We start from the raw sequence: 23,358 nt of genomic DNA on the forward strand, positions 1-23,358 counted from the left end.
GGGAACAAATTTCGCAACATCTTTTGGAAAATTACTCTGATTTTATTTGAAAAGCATAAACTAAATCGGTCTTTTCTGTCCGACAAAAATGGGGATGTCACAATATATATATATATATATATATATATATATATATATATATATATATATATATATATATATGCCTAGGTTATTCTATTCAAAATAATTATTGTGTTATTGTATGCATAACTGTGGGCCAATCAATTTTACTTATTTTAAGAAAGTGATTAATATATATTATTGAATTAAATGTAATTGAAAAATATCATTTGATTTAGTTACAAGGGTATTTTAGTCAATTAATATAGATTTAATAAAGGAAAATTACATATTTTAAGGGATCATAGATTCTATTAATTTTTAAATCTGATTTTACGAATTATAACTATTTTAATTCGGACATTTTGACAAAATATGTTTATTTATTTAATTATTTACTAAAAAATAAAAATATTCTTGAACAATAAATAATAAAAATATTCTTGAACATATTTCTTGATCATGACTTTAAGAACTTCTTGTAGAATAACAAATTTTTGACCAATCCATTGAAGAATAAAAACAAAAAATACATTATTTCTTATACAGTACGGGTAACAATTGTTAAGAATTACATTTATTGTTAAAAAATAAAACTAAAAAAACTTTCAAAACGGGCAAGAAAACATCAAAATCTAACAACGCCTAATACATTCTAAAAGAATAATGTGGTCCGTTTCAATTTTGTGGTCCGTTCTTCAAGCATCAACTTCTGTGATTCCAACAGAATTAGAATTTATGATTCCATTCAAACAAAATTGGAACTCATAATTCCATTCCAATAGAATTGGAATCTCACCAATATCATCCATTGAATCATTTACATAAACAAATTAATTCCATAATTCAAAATCAACTCCAAAACATACATAAGAGTTGAATCTCTATGCTTACGCCCATTTTTTTTAATAATAAAACTACCATAAAGATACAACCATGACAGGGGTAAAAAGGCCAAAAGCACATTTACTCAGAATCTGAATCATCATTAGACTTGGAGCCATGTCTAACGTTTCTTGTTTGAGGCTTTTTTGATGGTTTTAAGGATGATTCGCCTTCAAAAAATATAACTTCACCTTTCCCCAACCTCTCCTCCAGTTCTTCAGTGCTAAAATCATCACTCCCACCAAGCTCATCAAAACCCGCCTATCATATCATCCATACATCATTCATTTTATATAAAAAAAACACACCAGAAAGAAAGAAAAGAGTGAGACATGTAGATATATAATGTACCACATAATCTTCAACTTTAGCATTTTTTATAAGAGCAATTGTTGGAAGAACAACAATTTTGAGCTTCTCAGCCAAGAATGGGCTTTTCTCTGCTTGAATTTTGATGAATCGTGTCTCGATATGCTATTTTTCCAATATTCCCAAGTGTTTGCCAACTACCTGTTAAAATATTCAAACAATCTTTAATCCAATTAAGCAGTTTGCTGAAAAACTGAAATCGGTTTCATATGTTGTAATTTGCTGTTAGTCCCAAAAACTATAGATCCAAATCAGTAATCAGTGAAGTAATAAAAATCAAAATAGAGTGTATAAGAAGTAGAAGAGAAATAACATCAAGCATGCACACATATATAGCTCATAAATGTCAAGTACACCATGAAAGTACACACAGATAATTCAATGTTCACTCGTCACTCACTTCTGACACATTGACACAAACTAAAACTATTTATACCACCTGTAGCAGCACACAAGAGTGCAGCCGCACACACGTGTACAGACGCACACACAGTGTGCGGCCGCACACACAGTAATGGTAGCACACACCCACAACCAAGCTATAATTACTACAACACTCCCCAACATCCTACCAAGACCTATACAAAAGAATGCCTAGCCGAAACCATAAAATCATAGACCATCAATCTCCCCCTTGGTTTGTGGCTAGCATGAACTCAGGTCTTCATTCTCCAGGAGCTTTGGACAACTTCATGTCAGCTTTTCCCATTGATCCCATCCATATTTATGATAAAGGCGACCATTCTAGTGAATTCCTTCGCAGCAACCTCCATGTCATATTTTCTGCAAATAATTTGGCGACAAGCTAGGGTTCGAATGTCTCTCTCCCTAAATCTCAGAAGATCCTTTGCGCAGACGAGTCTCAGAACAGTGCCCCTGTTTTTGAACTTGATAGTTGCAGTTGTTGTTGCGTCATCAAAAGCCCAAAACTCCATATCATCAAGATATCCCTCCTGAAAATGTTGTGGAATAGGAATCTCTTTGACTTGATTGGTAGCAGGCCACAACATGATCTTCATTGGTCGGTTAGTCTCAGGATCAAGAATATCTTTATCCTTTACAATCATGGATTTTTCCGTCTTCATTGATGGGAAGTTATCCCTAACCTGTCTGATCAGGAACTGATGGAAATTCGTAGCGCTTTGATTATTAGAGGAATTGTGGAATGGGGCTCTTGAGAGTTTAGAGAGATCGACCTTTGTCCATGAGTGAAAATCATGGATGTTTTTGTATTGTTCTGAGTGACCAGAATTCCTCTTAACCACCCATAGCTTAGACTCAGGATGATAACCCCACATTTTAATCCCATAGCGATCTCCATACTCATCACTAAATTTTCGTTTTTTAAGATCCGTCACTGTTAATTCAGGATCCTTTGTCTTCTGATTTTCGTTTGAGTTTTTCGTGAAGAGTTGCCCTTCGCTTTTGTTAGCCATAACAGTCCTCTTTCCCAGTTTGATTGTGATGCGGGCTCTGCTGCCTTCAGGTTCCTTTTCAAATCTATTGACAATTATAGTTGTTCTAGGAGAAAGAGGATCAACTGGAAGGTCACCTGAAGTAGATTGTGTGGAGGTCATGGGAGGATCCTCAATTCTGTGCAGCTGCTGAAATAATGCTTTAACTTTATCCCCAAAAGCATCATACAGAACGTTCTTCAAATTAAAGTAGAAGGCAGTCACAGAGCCAAGATTCGTCTGCAGATCCTTAATCTGTTTTGACTTCTCTTCATCCTTTTCTTTAAGCTCTTCTATGTGAGAAGTGAGTTGATCCAGTTGAATGTTCTTTTCTATCAGTTCTTGCCTGAGAACACCAATCTCTTCTCGAAGTTCTGACACAGCAGACTTGTCATCACCTGAAGGATCTTCTCTGAAAGATATACCTTTGCCACGAGAGGAAGAGGTTGGACTGTGTAGAGCAAGGTGCTTGGCGAGTCTGATAGAGGCCTCATCAAGCAACGGTCTCGTTGGGGAATATGGCGGAACACTAGATGGTCCGCCTATCTCATGCATGGTACTTGGACCTTCATGGGATTGGAGGGGTGGTGTTGCAACATCTGTGGTGATAATAGTGGCTGAAACAGGTGGTGACTGGTTTTGAGTGAATACTCCCTGCCTCAAATTCTCATCCATTCCTTGTACAGGAGGCAGAGAGGTCTGTGCCTGTGTTGAGATAAATGTAGGAGTAGTAGAGTTAAGGGGAGGAATCCTTGAATTTGTACCTTGTTGACTTAAATTTTCTTCCATTTGGGTAGACGAAGGAGGCATAGGATTGAGAGTCTTCTTTGCATCCCTAGTCTTGGTTGCAGTTTGAGCAACTTCATCGACCTTTTCGAAAAACCTGTCAGAGAGGTCCAGATCTGTGTCAAGTTCATTTTCTTGTTCAAAATCAAAGTTGAGGGGAATGGCAACATTGTCAAGGCTTGAGAAGTCCATATCATTTAGAAATTCGTCATTTCCTTCATGTTCTTCTCTATCTCCATCAGAATCACTCTCATCTTCCACAATCTGTATCATATCATGTTCTAATGCAACTCTGGCCACAAGAGATTTTAAACCTCCTTCAATTTCAGGTTCAGAAGTAGAGATCACCACATCGTCAGTCTCTGTAGGACAAGAAGATTCGCTGGGTTCTGACTGATCATTCTCCTCGGCAAAGATACCAAATCTGATTAAAGGAATTTTTCCTTCAAAGTTGAGCTTTCTTGATCTCTTTTGCTTCATTAAACCAAAAGCACTTGGGCCAACTGACTTAATATCCAGGGTCTCTCCTTTCCTTTCAATCTCAGGATGCATGACGTTAAGGATCAGTTGGATAAACCTTGGATACATCAAAAACTTGTCCCTTTTGTTTCCTTCAACATTCAAAATCATCTCATGCAAGATAAATTTTGAAAAGTTAAAGTTTACTCCAGAGGCCAAAGTAGTGATGGCACCAGTATTCGCCAGAGATATCTCGTTAGCACCAGATCTGCGTCCTGAAATACAGCTCACAAAAACATGAGCCAGATATTTCCAACAAGGTGGCAACAACTTCTTGTGGGTTGGTGGAAAGGTTCCTTCATAGCCCATTTGTCCAAGAACTTCCTTAATCTGATTATCAATAATCTCTCTTGGATATTCATGCTTATCATCGATTTGAAGGGCTTCTCGAATGATGTCTTCCGTGACTAAAACTTTCTTTCCTTGTATATATGCCTCAAAATATTCCTCATCGTTATTGTTCCTCTTTACAGAAGCGCTCCCCCAAAATTCTTTAATCAGATATTGATAAATTGTTGGACTGAATGTGAGAGTAGAGACCAAGCAACATCTTCTCAGACCATCAACAATAAATTTGAGATCGAGGTGGGCCATTGGAGGATCTTCTAGTAAGATGGCCAAGTTGTGCACTTTTGTGAACTTAGAGTCTCCCATGATTTTCTAAAAAATAAAATGAAATAAAAAAATTAGAAAATTAAGATATTTAAAAAAAAAATTAAATCAGCATTAGATACTTATTAATAGCACACGAGTCCAACCGCACACGGATGGTACGGCCGTACACGGGTCAACTCCACACATGGCAACCGCACACAGACCAGCCGCACACGGTCAGCCGCACACAGTGTGTGCGGCCGCACACACACAAATGATATCGATTTCATGTCGTGTTTGATCAAAAACAGTATTATGGCAGTCGATTTTATGATACTAACGAGTATTAACCTTAAGTTTCAACGAAAATGGGGAGAGATCTTGAAGATAAGAAAGAGAGAATCAGAGGAGTGTGCGGTCGAGTAATGGTAAAAAGTGAGTTATGACCGCACATTCCTCCTTTTATATGGTCCAATAATGTTGCGCCGGCCCTTCATCTTTCGTCTTTTGCCAATAAAAGCCCAAAACTCAAAATATTTCGAAACAAATCATTTTGAGGATTAATTTGAAAAATAAAATAAAAATAAAAATAAAAAATAAAAATAAAATAAAATTTTAAAAAATATTATTAATTCTAAAAAATTAAAGATTAAAAATAAAAGGAATTTTTTTTAAAAAAATAAAAATATTAAAATTTCAATTTTAACAGATTTTAATCCTCTATTTTCAAATTGATTAATCTTTTGAGACATGGGATCAAAGTTGTTAGACAATCGTTTTCAATTTATCAGCACCTCCCCTTTCATAAATAGATCTGGTCAATCGCCAGTATTGTGGTCCACTTAAGCACGAAAATTTTTGACAAATATTTGGAATGTTATCGGTGATAGGACAAATTGATCCTAAGTTCCTAGATAAAACTTCCTAAGGACCATTCATCTGACGACTACCAAGGATATTGTTGTCCACCTAAGTTGAGCAACGAGATCTACATACAATCTATAATGGTTCAATTTTAAGTGTACTAGAACGTGTTTCCCGCTTCCTGATATACCCCAATAATCAAGAACTTCCGAGATATTCCTTACTTTAGGTGAGTAGACTATTATTCATAGAGAGAATAGATTTATAATATTCATTATTAATCAGAGATTTAGAGGGATTTAGAAGTAGAAGGTTGCATATGTTGTGTACCAGGTCGGATTATGAATCACGCAAAGGAGACAACATATGGCTAACAGACAGGAAGAATAGCATATATATATATATATATATATATATATATATATATATATATATATATATATATATATATATATATATATATATATATATAAGATCCATATGGACAGAGTTGCATATGTTGCAGTCCAGGTCGGATCTATTCCAATCACGTAAAGGAGGCAACATATGACTAACAGTAAGAAAGAAAGAAAATAATTTTCTACATACCTACTTTATCGGAATTCCCCAGTCGCTCCGTCAATACCAGAATTAAGGACATAATTCGTACATCGAGGAAAAGTAAAACCACAGTTCTAGATACGGGCTCTTTAGAGTGACTGGTAGATTCTCATGAATATCTCCCTGCTCAACCTATTCGAGCGTCGTATTGTCAGGCTGAACGGATCTATCTAGGTCAAGATTTATCAAGTCTCTAGATTCCTTAAGTTCATCTGCACCTAGTCAAGTTCGTTAAACTCTTCGTGCCTACCAGCGCATCGAACACAGATCCTAGACAATTCAGCTATGGTACTTTACACAGACTCAGATTGCCCGTTTTCACTTGTTGATATCACTTCCCAAATGATCACTTCACATAACTATTTTTGATTTTTTTTTCTGATGTTTTTGGATTTTATAGATTTTCTAATTTTTGTTTGGTTTTTGTTTATTTCTCCCCCTAAATTTGTGCATGGGTGAGAATGAAATTAAAATGCGCAAATTTAAACTAACCTAACAAAAATTAATCCTCAAAGCGAATCATTTTCAGAAAATTAACCAACACATCGAATCGAGCTTTGTTAAATGGATTGGTGAATAGATCCGCTACATTATTATCAGAGCGGACCTGTTCTAGCCGAATGCGCGAGCGCTCAAAACATTCTCTTGTAGCACATGGTTCCTGGTATGTATTCCTTGTAATTAATATTTTTAAATAATGCATTTTTGCCTTGGACTCGGCAAGTTGAAGGACTAACTCGCCGAATAGACGCGAGATAAGGAGCGGGGTCTAAGCTTTGGACTTGGCGAGTAGAGCCTGTTCGGGCAAAAACCCTAACCCGGGTGTTTGCACCCTATTTAAACACTCTAACTCGGCCTCCCTTGCCCCTAACACTTTCAGAGAAGCTAAAGAACGAAACCCTAGCCTCCTTATTGTTTTTGTGTGTGATTGTGGCCTTGTGAAGGAAGTTTGAAGCTTAAGAGAAGAAGAAGGAAGTGGAAGAGTGCAAGGAGGAGAAGTAGATCCGACATCTACCCTGCAAGAGGCTTCCATTCAGGTAGAAAAGTTCCTACCTTGATCACTAGTTCATTAGATCCCCTTTTTGTCCCTAATTGGTGGTTTTCAAGCCCTAAAACCCCAAACTCCATGTGTTTGTGCTCTATGATCCGAAAGGACTTCAGATCTGGACCTTATGGGCATCTTAGAAGTATAAAGTCTATGTGGTTGAGGTTATTAAGGTCCCTATTGAGTGTATGACCTCTTAAAGAGCTTGGATTTGCCTTTTGGAGCTTATAGGTCCATGCATGCACGTAAAGTTTACAACTTTACGTGATAGGCATGCCCTAGGAACATAGATCTATGGTTTGGAAGCGTTGCATGTCTCAGATTTGGTCTGTATGGGAAATGGGTCGAAGGGACTCAACGAGTCCCAAAGTGGAACTCGGCGAGTTCTATGAAGATGGTCTTAGACTCGGCGAGTTGGATGAACAACTCGGCGAGTCCTATGAATATTGCCTAGAACTCGACGAGTTGTTCTTCAAACTCGGCGAGTCATATGAACTGTTACTGAGTAAGAGGGCTCTAAGTGTTGAAGGTCCAACCCTTCGTATCTGCACGCGGAATTAGCAATTTAACGTGTAGCAATGGTCCCAGAAACCCAAATCCTCATAAAGGATGCTCTGGTGAGGATTTGGAAGCGAGTATGAGATCTGCTCGTGGGGACTCGGCGAGTTGTTCTCGGACTCGGCGACTCGGATCGCGAGTCGGTCCAATCGTCCTAAGTGGTGAGTTAAGGGTGACTCAGTGAGTGGGAAGAGGGTCTTGAAGAGTAGGATCGGGTTAGTAGGAGAGGGACTCGGCGAGTCTGTGCCATGACTCGGCGAGTCTAGTCAACTAGAAGTTGACTTTGACCGAGGAGTTGACCATGGACCAGTGGTGGGTCAGTCATTAGAACTAAGGGTATTTCTGAGTGTCTAATCTATGTTTATGATTTATAGTCGCAGGATTACCGGTTCAGCAGTCAGACGCTTAGCAAGCAGACTTTCAGCAGCTACGTTTCGAGGTGAGTTACCTTCCAGTAGCAGTGGGTCTACGGCCACAATGTCGGCCCACCAGTAGGTGTTGTATGATTAGATGATTGTCTCTGTGATATTCATCTAGGGTTGCTACTACTTGTGATATGTTTATGTGCTAGTATGATACGATGCTATGTGCTAGTGACAGTAGGGGAGATAGTCCCCAAATTACCGGTCGATAGGGTCGAAGGGGCAGTCATGCCCAACCATGCTAGATAGATTATGTGATATGTGTTATGTGGTAGTAGGGGGTGAAATAGTCCCCAGCATCCGGTCAAGAGGACCGAAGGGGAGACCAGCACCTAGATATGCTAGTCAGTATCCGGTCGAGAGGACCGAAGGGGAGGCCAGCACCCAGATATGCTAGTCAGTATCCGGTCGAGAGGACCGAAGGGGTAGGTCGGGCACCCAGATATGCCTGACAATATATGTATGTTATGTGGTTATATGGTATGTGGTACAGTGGGGGAACTCACTAAGCTTCGTGCTTACGGTTTTCAGTTGTTGTTTCATGTACCTCTTCAGTCAAGGGGAAGGAGCTGGCGCGGTAGCGGCGTATGACACACACGCTCTTTGTTTTCCGCACTATGAGATATTCTGGGATTTGTACTATGACATTATTATGTTTTACGTTTTGGTTCACAGTCACGAGACATGTTTTTATTATATGATATGATCGTATGATATTTTGTTACAAACGTTTTGCAAATCACTTAATTAAAAATGAAATTTTTGGCCCGTATTTTGGGACGTTACATCTCTGATGAAATGAATTTTGATGTCGGTGTGCTTGGTTTTGGAATGTTGGACCGGATTTTTGGCAATTTGGATCGTAGCCTCATTATCACAAAATATAGGGGTTTCTTGAAAATTCAAACTGTAGTCCAACAGCTGATGTTGGATCCATATCAGTTGAGAACAACAGGCAGACGCAGCGACATACTCCGCTTCTGCTGTTGAGGTTTTGACGGTATGCTGCTTCTTGCACTGCCATGAGACCAGTCTATCTCCTAGAAATTGGCATCCTCCTGAAGTCGATTTTCTATCAAGCTCGCAACCGCCATAATTGCTGTCTGCAAAAGCATAAAGATCAAATTCTAGATTTTTTGGATACCAAAGAACCAGTTTTGGGGAACCTTTGAGGTACCGAAAAATCCGTTTAACAGCATTCAAATGAGAAAGTTTAGGATTAGCCTAGTAGCGAGCGCATTGACAAACCGCAAACATTACGTCTGGGTGACTAGCAGTTAGATACATGAGTGATCCGATCATTGATCGATAGTACGTCTGATCTACGGATTCACCTTCAAGATCAGGAGCCAGTAAAGGTCTCTCCGCCATGGGTGTAAGAGCAGGTTTCGCATCTCGAAACCCGAACTTCTCCAGCACATCATCCACATACTTTGCTTGGTGAATAAGGATTCCGGTTGAAGATTGTTGGACCTGAATCCCCAAAAACGTGGTCATTTCCCCAAGCGAACTCATCTTGAACCGCTTCTTCATCATGACTTCGAACTCTTTGCAAAGCTGTTGGCTTGTCGACCTGAAAATAATGTCGTCCACATAGATTTGAACAAGAATTTGATCCGGACCGACATGTTTGATAAATAAGGTTTGATCAATGGTGCCTCGGGAATAGCCGTGTTTGAGCAAATGTTGTGTTAGGGTAGCGTACCAAGCTCTAGGAGCTTGATGCAGCCCATACAAAGCTTTTTCTAACTTGTAGACATGGTTGGGAAGCTTTGAGTTAATGAAACCAGGTGGTTGGTCAACATAAATCTCCTCCTTGACCTTGCCATACAAGAAAGACGTCTTGACATCCATTTCGTATACTGTAAAGGTCATATAGGAAGCATATGCGAGGAAGATATGAATAGCCTCCAATCGCGCCACCGGTGCATAAACCTCCGTATAATCAAGACCCTCGATTTGCCGAAACCTGCGAACCACTAATCTCGCCTTGTTACGCACAATGACACCTGAGTTGTCTTGCTTGTTCCAAAAGACCCATATGGTGTCAAGAGATATCTTTCCTTTTGGCAGTTCCACCAACTTCCAAACCACGAGCTTCTCGAATTGATTAAGTTCTTCATGCATGATGTCAATCCAGCTGGACTCATTCAAAGCCATTTCGACATTTTTGGGCTCTATCTGAGAAATAAAGCAAGAGTAGAGACACGTATTAATGTCTCCACTCTGACTTCACGTTTGAACACCATCGCCCAGCTGTCCAATGACGTTCTCTATTGGATGGTTGCCCTGAATGAGTGCAGGGAACTCGTAGTTGATGTCATTGATAGAGACTGGAAGATTATGGATGTTAACCGCTCCGTCATTTGCTGTATGATCCACGGTAGACGAACTAGGTTCGTTTTTCGGATCTGCTTCCAATTCTTCAGCAATTCTTTCTGGAAAGAAAAGTTCCATCAGATTTGAAGTTACAGCCGAAGTCTCTTGGTTCATGAACTCTCTTTCCACCAGAGTTAGAGGATATTGGAACAGCATCAGGAGAAGGTTGTTGAGTAGAGGACTCAGAAGAATCAGTGTGAACAGAGGACACCATTGGAGGATCAGAAGAGACCAGAGGTGGTCTGTAGACAACTTCCTCCACTTCGTCTTCAACAATGATCTTCGAACTAGACGCAGACCTTGCTTGATTATCTGACGACACATTGAAGGATTTTAAAAGAGATGTGTAATCAAATAGCCAGTCTGGACCCACTCTAGCGTCTGTCTCATTTTCTTCAAGCCAATGAACATCGAAAGACTCCATAATCTGTTTTGTCTTCTTATTATGAACCCTGTACGCAGTTCGAGCAGCATATCCAACAAAATAACAATCATCGGCTTTTGCATTAAATTTGGGGATGGATTCCAAGTGGACAAGGGTGCAAGGGCAGCCAAACACTCGGAAATGGCTAACAGATGGCTTATGTCCGTATAGAATTTCGTACGGTGTCTTCATTTTGGCTTTGTAGATCACCACGCGATTCTAAACATAGCACCCCGTGTTAATCGCCTCCGCCCAAAAGAACACAGGAAGTTTGGAGTCACAAAGCATCGTCCTTGTGGTGTCTTTAAGAGTTCGATTCCTGCGTTCGGCAACACCGTTTTGTTTTCGTGTGCGAACATAACTGAATTGACGCACAATCCCTTTCTAAGCGCAAAAATGGTCAAGAATAGTGTTCTTGAACTCTGTTCCATTATCAGTACGCAGAGCTTTCACTCGGTAGTTGGTCTGATTCTCGATCATTACAATGAACCTTTTGATGAGGTCAGCAATCCCAATTTTGTTGGACAGAAAGAAAACCCAAGTGAACCGAGAGTAGTCGTCTATCACAACGAGGCAGTATGAATTACGATTGATGCTGAGAACGTTAACCGGACCAAATAAATCCATATGTAATAGCTCGAGGACATGACTAATGGAGTTGATCTGCTTTGGAAGGTGTGGCTTCCGATGATGTTTTCCTTGAGCACAGGAAACACATTTTTCAAATGTAATGAAATTTCTGACAGGTAGACCTCGGACCAGTTCGTTCTTTGCAAGCCAATTCAGGTTCTTTGCATTAGCGTGACCGAGACGACGATACCACAACATCGTATTTTGTTCTGAGACTTTGGAGAATAGGTAAGTGACTTTGTTGGGGATGTTATTGTTCATGTCTATGATGTAGGCATTCCCATCCCGTTTAGATTTTACAAGAATCCACTCTTCCGGAATGACAACACCTGGATTTAAGATCAGACATTCTTTATCTGTGAAATGAGTTGAATATCCCTTGTCGCAGATATGGGACACGCTCAACAGGCTGTGTTTCAATTCAGGGGCATAGTTAACATTCTCAAAATTCAGCACTCCATTTGAAATTGTTCCCTTTTGATTTATCTTTCCTCCTTCGCCTCCCGCAAAAGAGACATATCCCCCATTAAATGTCTGAATGTCGTGCAATTGGGATATATCTCCGGTCATGTGCCGGGAGCAGCCGATGTCGACATACCAGGGTATGATGACATTCCTCCACAACTGTCCCTGCACGATGAGCGGAATTATTTAGATTTGGGGACCCAGGTCATCACAGTCCTGGGTTTACCCTTCTCTTTCACAGATTTTTCATTTGATTTTTCGTTTTCATGAGATTTCAAGGTAAATGGTGATTGATCTGAATTCAGTTTAGGTATCCACTGAAAGTTAGGTTTTGAAAATTTATTAGTTTGCTTCGAGCCGGTGGATTTTCTACTCGAAGAGTTTGAAGATCCGTTCCTGCTTTTTGACAAAATCGACTTGGGCTTAGCCTGAGTTGATTTTGGCAAACTATTGTTGAATTTATGAAAAACCTGTTTATTCTTTTGAAAATTTGTCATTGTCTTGTTTGGTTTTGTGTTTAAGTCACCATTTCAAGAACGAGTTCTGGGGAATGTTCTATTTAAAGATCATCCCTGAAATTCATTCTCTCCTCTTCTTGATGTGTGAGATACAAACATTCGATTCAAACAGGTTCTTGCAATATGTCCAGCAGTGCCATAGTTAAAACAGGTTTGTTTCTTATCAATGATTTTGGCACTGCTATTGACAGATTTCTTTCGTTTATTATTGTTTCCAACACTTTCACATTTGCAAGAAAGATCACAAGATTTTGAAGCAGATGTGGAAGGTGTAGAAACATTTGAATTAGACATAGAAACATTAGCAAGCACATTATTATCAGTTGCAGTCTTATCAAAGTAAACAATACCACCAGACATAAAGTTGTCTAATTTCGAGTTTAATGTGGACTCATTACGTAAACTAACACCAAACTTTGACACATCATTATCACTAGACTCAAGAACATCAAAATTTTCATCTCTTTGCCCCCCCCCCCTGAGTTATGGACTTATCTGCACTCAAATTGGAAACGTTAGTACCCAAAACCTTATCATTTGACTGTATTGCTTGCTCAGAAGCTGACTTTCCATATACCATGTAAGATTCTCTATTAATTTATTCTTGAGACAAGGGAATAGCAGTGTAGTTATGACTGAAGGGAGGGGGACACTCTCAAATCCTAATCCAACTTTTATCTGATTTCCATGAGTGATATCTCTCCAGTGCATTTGTCCCTCAATCACTTTTGGAATTGTTTCACTTGACCCATCAAATTTTTTAAAATTAAATTCAGCATTTTCAAAACGTGTTTTCATTGAGTCAAGTTCAGTGGACACAGCTTCAAATTTTCGTTTGAGATGATCACAGTTCTCACATTTGTTGTTGTAGTCTTCTTGCAAATTCCAAAAATACTAGATTTTATTTTATAGTTGAGTTTTTAAGGGCTTTTGGTTTTTCCTAAGTGTATATCCCTCATATTTCAAGTCCTCGTTCTCTCTCTTGATTAATTCTATTGATTCTCGCAAATATTTAATAGTTTTAACGCAAGATAGAGAACAACCAGATTCACTTACCTCGGGCTTGGATGGCTCAGAAGTAGTTTGCACCATGAAGGCAAACTGGAGATTCATCATTTCTTCTTCGGGATCCGCCTCAGTCTCTTTCTCCTTGCAATCCTCGATCTAGGCCAGAAAGGTATTTTCAGGTCCTGAGATATACAAGGCTTGAATTTGATCTTCCCAATCAAAGGATTGGGCCACCATTGCCAAATTTGCAGCTTGATTGGTTGATGATGATCCTTTGTTGTTGTTGCTGTGGACGTAGGTAACTGGCACCACAGTTCGATCAGAATTTTCCGTTTTGTCTTTTGTCAGGCTTTGGACATTCCCTAGCAAAATGCCCTGGCTCATGGCAGTTGTAGCAGCGAAGTTTGCCTTTGTTAAACCCAACCTTTTTGTCAGAATTCACACTCCAGTTGTTTTTACCAGTTTTCTTGGAGAATTACTTTGCCCTGAACACAGCCATGGCCATTTGCCAGGTTATATCCATCTCTTCTATATCTTCAGGATGAATTTGATCAAGATCGGCAAACAAAAGTTGTGGAGAGAGTTCTCCAGCCATGAAAGCATTATAGCAGTTTACCAAACCTGTAGCAAGAGCCATATTTTCTTCTTTTTCTTTCATGTTTGGCATCTGAGAGCTGAAAACATGAGACTGAGAAGGTACAACATTAGATGATCCAACATTGAGATTAACTTGTTGAGGTATGATCTGAGGTTGAGAGACTTGAACTTGTTGCATGGAAAGGGGAACATAGGATGTAGGTTGAATCGATTGATGAGTCATGAAGGGTTGAACTTGTGGAACATGTGTAGTTGGGGTAACTTGAGGAGTTTGTGCAACTGTGAAGCTTGAAAAAGCATTTTTGTTTGAGGTTTGGATCCCTATATTTGCAGTGGAATAAGAATTAACATGATTAATCTCCCTCTGCTTGTCATCAAAATCACAAGCCTTGATGATAGCCATTGTTTCTGCCAAACTCATCCTGTTTAAGTCTTTTGTTTTCTTAATCACTGAGACATTCATGTCCCAAGATTTTGGAAGAGAGTTTAACAATTTCTTATTGATTTCTGATCTTGTTACTGAAACACCTGCATAACTCATTTTCGTAGTGAGAGTAATGAACCTTTGGAGTTGATTCTCAAGAGTTTCACCCAGGACATAGTTGAACATGTTGAACTTTTGTCGAAGCATGTCCTGACGACTTTGCTTCATATCCTCATTACCCTCATAGACTTCGATTAGGTCTTCCCAAAGTGCCTTCGCAGATGTATACTTACAGAAACCCTGAGCAATTTCTGGAGATAATGCCATTGTAAGCATAGAAAGGGCTTTCTCTTGTTCTTCAACCCTTTCGAAATCCTCATCCGTATAATTTTCAATTCGTTTGTCGACAATGACTTCATCCACTACTGTAGTGATTCGAATTGGTCCTCTAAGTATACTGCGCCAAATCTTGAAGTCTTTCATTTTAATATACTTTTTAATTCGGTATTTCCATTCTGGAAAGCCTTCAACATTCAAAAGTCGAGGAATCCGAGAAGTTGTTCCCATGATGAAGTCAAGCTCTTGATGTACTGTCATGCTTTGAGATTCCATGTTTAAAACTTTGAACAACTTAAATGATTGAAACCGAACACACAATCTTCACAAACGTACACTTAGTAACAAACACAACCGTACATAAAGCAGTAAACTCAACCGTACATGCAACAGTAAACACAACCGTACACACAACAGCAAACTCAACCGTACACGCAGCAACAAACTCAACCGTACACACAACATCAAACTCAATCGCACACACAACAACAAACTCAACCGTACACGCAACCGTACTCCTTCAAAGTTCCAACCGCACACCTTCAAAAACTCCAGCCGCACACTCAAAAACACAACCGCACAGTCAAAAGAACTGGACATTTTGGACAAATTTTAATTCCAAACTAGTAAACACAGTGATTTAGTAGCAGTTCTTCAATTCAAAAGAATGAATGTATCTCAAAAACCACAATTTTCTTCAACCGCACAGTCAAAAATACTTCTATTGATACCGAGTTGGCTCTGATACCAATTGTTAGTCCCAAAAACTATAGATCCAAATCAGTAATCAGTGAAGTAATAACAATCAAAATTGAGTGTAACAAGTTGAAGAGAAATAACATCAAGCATGCACACATCTATAGCTCATAAATGTCAAGTACACCTTGAAAGTACACACAGATAAATCACTATTCATTCGTCACTCACTTCTGACACACTGACACAAACTAAAACTATTTATACCACCTGTAGCAGCACACAAGAGTGCAGCCGCACACACGTGTACGGCCACACACACAATAACGGCATCACACACCCACAACCAAGCTATAATTACTACAACTCTCCCAAACATCCTACCAAGATCTATACAAAAGAATGCCTAAGCCCAAACCATAAAATCATCGACCATCATTTGCCAATTTCAAAACCTAATGATGTATGAACCCTAAATGGTTAGCTTTGTGTAAGATACACTCTTTTCTAATTCATGAATAGGACATCTATGCAATCTTTGAATTAATAAATGCAGTAGTTTCTCCCATTTTCTCTTCTTAATTCCATCAAATGAGAGGTGAAAAAAAGGGAATTTACCTTGCAAGGCCAATTTTCATTATAGAAATGGCAAACAATGCGATCGCTGGCATTAACAATGGAGAAGAAATCTTCTCGAAGAATATATCAAAATATTCTCCGTGGCCAAGGAAATCCAACGGCTCCGCTTCTTCGCCATCTTCTTCATCTGTTGCAATCGCCGCTCTCTCAGGATTTCAGTGTCGTCTAAGTCCAACATCTCCATAGCCGCGATTTCATCATTGATTTTCTCATTTACAGCTTTCACAACACTCAACACTTGCTGCTTGATGGAGAACAGTTTTTTCGGCTGCGGAGGCTACGTTGGCGATGATGGATTCAAGCAGACCGGTGCCGACGACGATGAGATCAAAGTTTGTTGGGTCGATTGGGGGTAGCATTCCGTCTCCGCCATTAAAAGGGGGGAAATGGTTTAACATCAACGTAACTAGCAAAATTATAGGGAGTATTTGTGGAAGTTATTTCTCAAATTACCTAATTACCTTTATTGATTTATTTAATTATTGTTTTTCCTATTAATTTTTTATTGGTCCACAATCATGCATACGATAATACAATACTTAATTAGAATACCTGAACCTATATATATATATATATATATATATATATATATATATATATATGTATATATATCACTTTATAATTTGTATTAATTTTATTTTAATGTTATTAAATTAATGTAGATAGAGTGAGAAATTTAAAATTTAAAATTTAAAATAAATAATCAATAGGTTGATAAGTGGCAAATATTAATTAGGAGATATAATATGGTGATACATGACAAAAAAAAGAATAAAATATGCATTAATTAAGAGGTCTATAAGGTGACACATGTCAAAAGGTGACTAAATATTCTTTTATTAAAATAGGGATAATATATATATATATATATATATATATATATATATATATATATATATCCCTATACTAATAAAAGAGTAGCTCTTTTGCCACGTGTCATCATATTAGACATTTTAATTAATATGTTGCCACTTGTCAATCTATTAGTTTTCCATTTTAAATTTATTACACCTCCTCATTAATGTGATTATATTTTAAATTTTAAATTATTGTTTTCATTAATTCACATATAAAAAAATATCTAATATATATTAAAAATTAATTTTATATATTTATTTGAATCAATGATTATAATTTCACATAACTAATAAAAATATCTCTTAAATTAATAATTTATTTAAAATAACTTATTAATAATTTTGAGTTTTTACAATAAAAGTTTGATTAATTTTATAACCGTGGTTCCCACGGGTTATAAAGTAGTATATATATCATACATACTTATAAAACTAGCATTTTTTCTTGAATCTCATGCATTTGAAACTTCATTTTTAACTTTCTCAAATCACATTCATTTGAAACCCCCCTTTTTAACTAATGCAACTCAAAAGTTTTTTTAATTATGATTTAACACTCAAAAGTTTTATAACTTATATTATGTTTAATTAGCATTAAGTGAAAATTTTACTATAAAAAGGCCAATTTTTTGTGCCTTTTGTGTTATATAAAATCTTACATGTAAGAAGGATTTGAAGATATTGTGATTCAAAAGTTTTCATATAGTTGAAGCATTCACGATCCAAATATGATTATTTGAAGAAATGGATTATGTCGCATCGATGGTAATTGTAACATGATTTTTTCTTTCAACCAAAGCAAATGAAGCATTTCTATTCTTTCTTTATATTCAGTTTCTCGTGTAATCTTTATATGTGATTTGTGTGTATTACTCAATCTTAAACGTGACTTTACAAACATCAATGTTTTGCTTGGAATATCTTTATGATTCTTCTTTTTCAAGAACAATATTTTGATTGCAGGTTAGTAAAAAATTGTCATCAAGTTTCTATGGTTGAATGGTGTTAAATGAAGAAAGAAGATTCATAAAATGGATATAGGTTTTTTTTGTTTGAGTAAAGTTGACAAATGTTAGTTTTTTCTTTTGATTTAAATGTATGTTTATGTAACATCCTTATTTATATATTCAACCACCCAATGCTCTTATTTATTTGATTGTAGTTTTTCTATTTTGATTATGTTTATTTTATATTTTTTGGGTTATCCTACACAACATATTTAAAAGACAATATTTAAAAGATAACATAATTTTGAACATTTGATATGTAATTATGATAGATTTATCATGATATGTTCTTCATATGAAGTAATTTACTCATATTACTACGACAAGAATTACATATGATATTTACAATATATATATATATATATATATATATATATATATATATATATATATATATATATATAATATGTAATTTGTTTAACATGTATATGCACCTATGTATGTTATAAATTTATAATTAAATATCTTTAAGTTTAATAATTGCAGAGATTAAAATGATGCATCAAAACCAATTATTTAGACGAACATAATAATAATAATAATAATAATAATAATAATAATAATAATAATAAATATACATTTCAAAGTACCGCATTCATTTGAAACTGACACTATTACTCAAAAGTTTTCTAATTTATGTATATTGATTAGTTACAACTTAAAAGTTTTTAACTTATGATTATTAATTAGTAATTAGTAATAACTTTTTATTTTCCTTTCTTTTATAAGGTTGTAAAATTTTGCTCATTAAAAACATTAATGTATTTGAAGATATTTGTGATTTAAATATGAAGAGTTAATATAAATGTTATAATAGATGTTTTAGTGTTTTTATGCTATTAAAAGTTATAATGTTTATTTTTCATATTTTTTATTATTCGTTGTATATATATCTTTATTAATACAAAGTTATAATAGATGTTTTTCTATTTTTATGTTATTAAAAGTTGCAGTTCATATTTTTGTTCATATGTTTTGTTACCCGTTATATTATCATTCATTCGATATATAATTTACACAATTTTAAACGGTTTATAAAATTATCAAATAATTGTATATATTACAACGACTTAAAAATTAAACTATAATGTTTAATAAAACTAACATGTTAACTATATGTTTGCTTTACTACTAACATTTTGTTTCAAAGTATATATATATATATATATATATATATATATATATATATATATATATATATATATATTAAAAGAAATAGTTTAGTCTCATTTTGACATGTGTCACCTTATTAGACCTCTTAATTAATGCATATTTTATTCTTCTTTTGCCATGTGTCATCCTATTAGACCTTATTAGACCTATTATGTCTCCTAATTAATATTTGTCACTTGTTAACCTATTGATTATTCATTTTAAATTTTAAAATTTAAATTCTCTCTCTATCTACATTAAACTAATAGCATTATAATAAAATCAATACAAATTATAAAGTGATATAATTTCACATATTTATTAAATCAATGATTATAATTTTATATAACTACAAAAGTCTCTTAATTAATAATTTATTTAAAATAATTGATTAATAACTTTGAATTTTTAATATAAAAGTTTAATTAATTTTGTAATAGTGGTTCTCACGTGTTATATATATATATATATATATATATATATATATATATATATATATATATATATATATATATATATATATATATATATGAGTTAGCAGAATATAGTTAATATACGGTGTTGAAAATCTCTTTTTTCAATTGTGTTGCTTATTACTTTTTTATTTTAGATTGATATTGGGTAGGTCATTTCACTATAGTCGATGTAAAATCTTAGTTATTATCATGGTTACAGAAATCGCTAATCAGCCGCTAATTGGTGGACTAGCGAATAGGGATTAATCGGCTAGGCGGAGATTAATTGGGAGATTAGGCCGATTTCTGCAACACTGGTTATTTCTAACTTAGAGACTTGTATAACTCATACAAATTCAACAAGTAAAAAGTTACCAGAAAATGACTTGTCAAATCTTTGATTCGAAATTGACCAACTGACCTGTGAACCTAAATACTTAAATGGGTAATGTGGGTTTGGTCGAGTTGATGTTTCCAACCCGCCAATCCATATATTATATGGGTTGGGATGGATCAATGTATTACGACCCGCCAAATAATCTTGCTTGCTCAACTGCTTCCTCCTCTCGACGATCACAACTCCCCGACGACGAGAAAAATGCCCAAGAAGGCTCACCAGAACTACCCTCTGCCACCTCTATTCCTCCTATTGTCTATCTGTTGTTCTTCCCGATGTGTTCTAGTCGACGAAAGCAGTTCCCCATCGCCAAACAGCTGTAAAATGAGGACACCAGCCAGCCACGTGGGAACCTTGCCCGCAACGTGTCTTTTTTCAGGCGAAGTGCTCCCATGATCCTTCGGGTGTAAAAATTTTATTTTCAGGTTCCTTGTAAGAAGCTTAGTATGCTGTGGGTGTCCATTTATACAAAAAGCTACCCGATTAAAAGTCGATAAATAGCAAAACGAGTCCTGATTTTCAAACCGACCACATTCCACGCAACTAGGGTGAGTTCACATCCCCTTTTATACTTTTTAAGCTTTCGCGGGAGGATACCTGCATTTTACTTTTTACGTTTTCGTTACTGTTTATGTTAAACTTACATATTTACATTCTCATTTATTTTTACATTATTATTTACAACATTTACATTCTTGTTTACGTTACTCATTAATATTAACGTTCATTTTATGTTTATATATATATATATATATATATATATATATATATATATATATATATATATATAGAAGTAGGTTTTTGTAAAAATATATTTATAATGTGAAAATGAAAAGAACGAATAAGAAAGTGACACCCAATATTGTTTCTTATTAATTGATAATTCATTATAAATTGCATTTGAACCATTATGGGACCTTTACTAATTTATTTTTATACGGGTATAACCGTAACCTCCGTCCCATCCATCATCAACCATTTAATTCATTACCACTTAATATATGCCATCTCTCTCAAGAAACCCTAATACATACAAACCTTCTCTTTTAACCATAACAGAAGAAGCTACCATTTCCACCACATTCGCCGCTAACATCGCTGCCATCGCCACTGTCCCTTAAGCTGCCATTATGGTACTACCAGTACTACCATCACCACTGCTGCTAATCGTTTCCTCCTTCCACCGTTGTTGGCACCACAATTTGCGGATAGTAAAAGACACGAATTATTTGTTAAGCAACAAGGGTTTTATTTTGGGTTATAAACAAAGCACCGTAAAAGACAATTTTATATATTTATGGTGTAATATTTGTTTTACATATAATTGTTTCATTTCTATATTTGGATTGATTTCATATTGGTTGAAATATGGTTTTTGCAAAATGCATCCGTTATACTGTCCGATTTTTGTTAGAAAATTTTGACATAATTTTTGGAAAGCCAAGTCTAGTAAATTTTATAATTTAATTTTTAAAGACTCGGATTACAATTTTCAAAATATTGGAACAAATATTAGTCTAATAAACTTTTAACTAAAGTTTAGGACTGAAATGCACACACACACTGTTAAGATCTGTTAAACTCAGGATTCCCTATGTGAGATGTACTCTTCGTTAACTAATAACACAAAACTTAGTAAAACTGTAACACTCGGTTTTGAATCGCTTCATTATTTGGGGTTGTGGCCTGATCATCAGTTATCATAAGGCTTAGGGCATTGGGGAAGAAAAGATTTGACCCTTTTTGGATGTAGGTATTATAGATTAGATGATCCAAGAGTTCAATGGTGTTGCAGAGCCCAAGGGTATGTTCGTAATTTGGGCAGTTTGGGTTTTTATGCATTTTGGATTGTTGTTTGGGAGGTTTTAAGGCGTATATGAGTTCTTAGAATTGTAAGGGTTCTCGTTACCTTTCCGTGGATATAAAGTTCGTTGAAAACGGACTTAGAACGAAGAAGTTAGGGCCAAGTGAAGTTTTAGGGTTTTGGAGGTTCAACGAGTACGCGGAGCGTACTCATTGTGAATGCGGGCGTAATGGGTGAGATGGCCGTTGATGGTCCTTGAGTACGTCGGGCATACTAAGGGGTACGCGGGGCGTACTCTCTTCAACACTAAACCATAATTTCGGGGTTTTACCCTTATATAAGCATCATTTTATACTTCCTTTGGGCATTTTAAGTCAGCCACCATCCCCTTTTGTATACATTGAAACCCTAAAGTGCCTTTGAGTGAGTTATGGAGCTTGGAAGAGGGTTTATGGTGGCTTGTGTAAGAGAAGAAGAAGGTTGAATACTCATTTCTTGGAGAGGAGCTTGTAGGTCTAGAAGTTTCTCATCTTATGCAATCTATTGAAGGTAAAAAGCTTTGATCTTGTCATTTCTTTGTATAGATCTCCTTTTGGGTTTGTTATGGTCATGTTAGCCTCTTTTGGTTGGTCCTTGTGAGCTAAAGTTGTTTCATACGCTTAATCTTGTAGATATGGACATTTTAGGAGTCCCAAAGGCATAAAAATGTGATCTTTATGGTTTATTTGGACTCATGCATATGTTAAGACCTTTCATTAAGCTCTTTTGAGCTCTAGAGCCCTGTTAAGCCATGCATGCAAGTAAAGTTTCCAAATTTACGTGATAAGTCATCCATAGGAATCATATCTAAGAGTTGGAGCAAGGACTTAAGTGGTTAAGTACTTAATAAAGAAGATTGGGGTTCATGGGAGTACATTGGGCGTACCCATCTGGTACATTACACATACTGGCCCCAAAGGATGTACATTAGGCGTACCAGCTGAGTATGCGGAGCATACTCGGCGTATTTGACTTTTCTTGTTTTATTGACTTGTTGGCTATGGACCTTTGACCAGAAGTTGACTCGGGTTGACTTTTGGATATTTTGGGCCTTTTAGGATATTAAGCCTTCTCGAGCTAGGTCCATGATGGGTTTTGGCCTAATTTAGATAATTAGGCCATATTTGGGCTTTGGTTAATTAATGAGAATTTGGGCTTTCGGATTTTAGGTTATCAGGTCAATTATTGATTAAAATTTTGTTTTGTTAGTTGGCGCGAGGATTATCTGGTTTTGGCGGTGCGAGCAGTCATTTGAGTATTAGCGAGTTGAGGTGAGTTTTCCTCACTGTATTTTCGAGTCGAAGGCACCAATGTCGGCCCATCGTTTTGATATATTGTAATCCTATGGTATGCTGAGTATGGATTAGATATGCAT

General features: G+C 36.3%; 1 pseudogene; it reads right to left on the reverse strand.

The window, feature by feature from the left end:
• Positions 1-1,014: 1,014 nt before the first annotated feature.
• Positions 1,015-21,245, reverse strand: LOC145050396 (thioredoxin domain-containing protein 9 homolog; annotated as a pseudogene).
• Positions 21,246-23,358: the final 2,113 nt, after the last annotated feature.

This window comes from Lactuca serriola, chromosome 5 (genome assembly GCF_051521515.1).
Source record: "Lactuca serriola cultivar US96UC23 chromosome 5, Lser_US96UC23_V15, whole genome shotgun sequence".
NCBI lineage: Eukaryota > Viridiplantae > Streptophyta > Magnoliopsida > Asterales > Asteraceae > Lactuca > Lactuca serriola.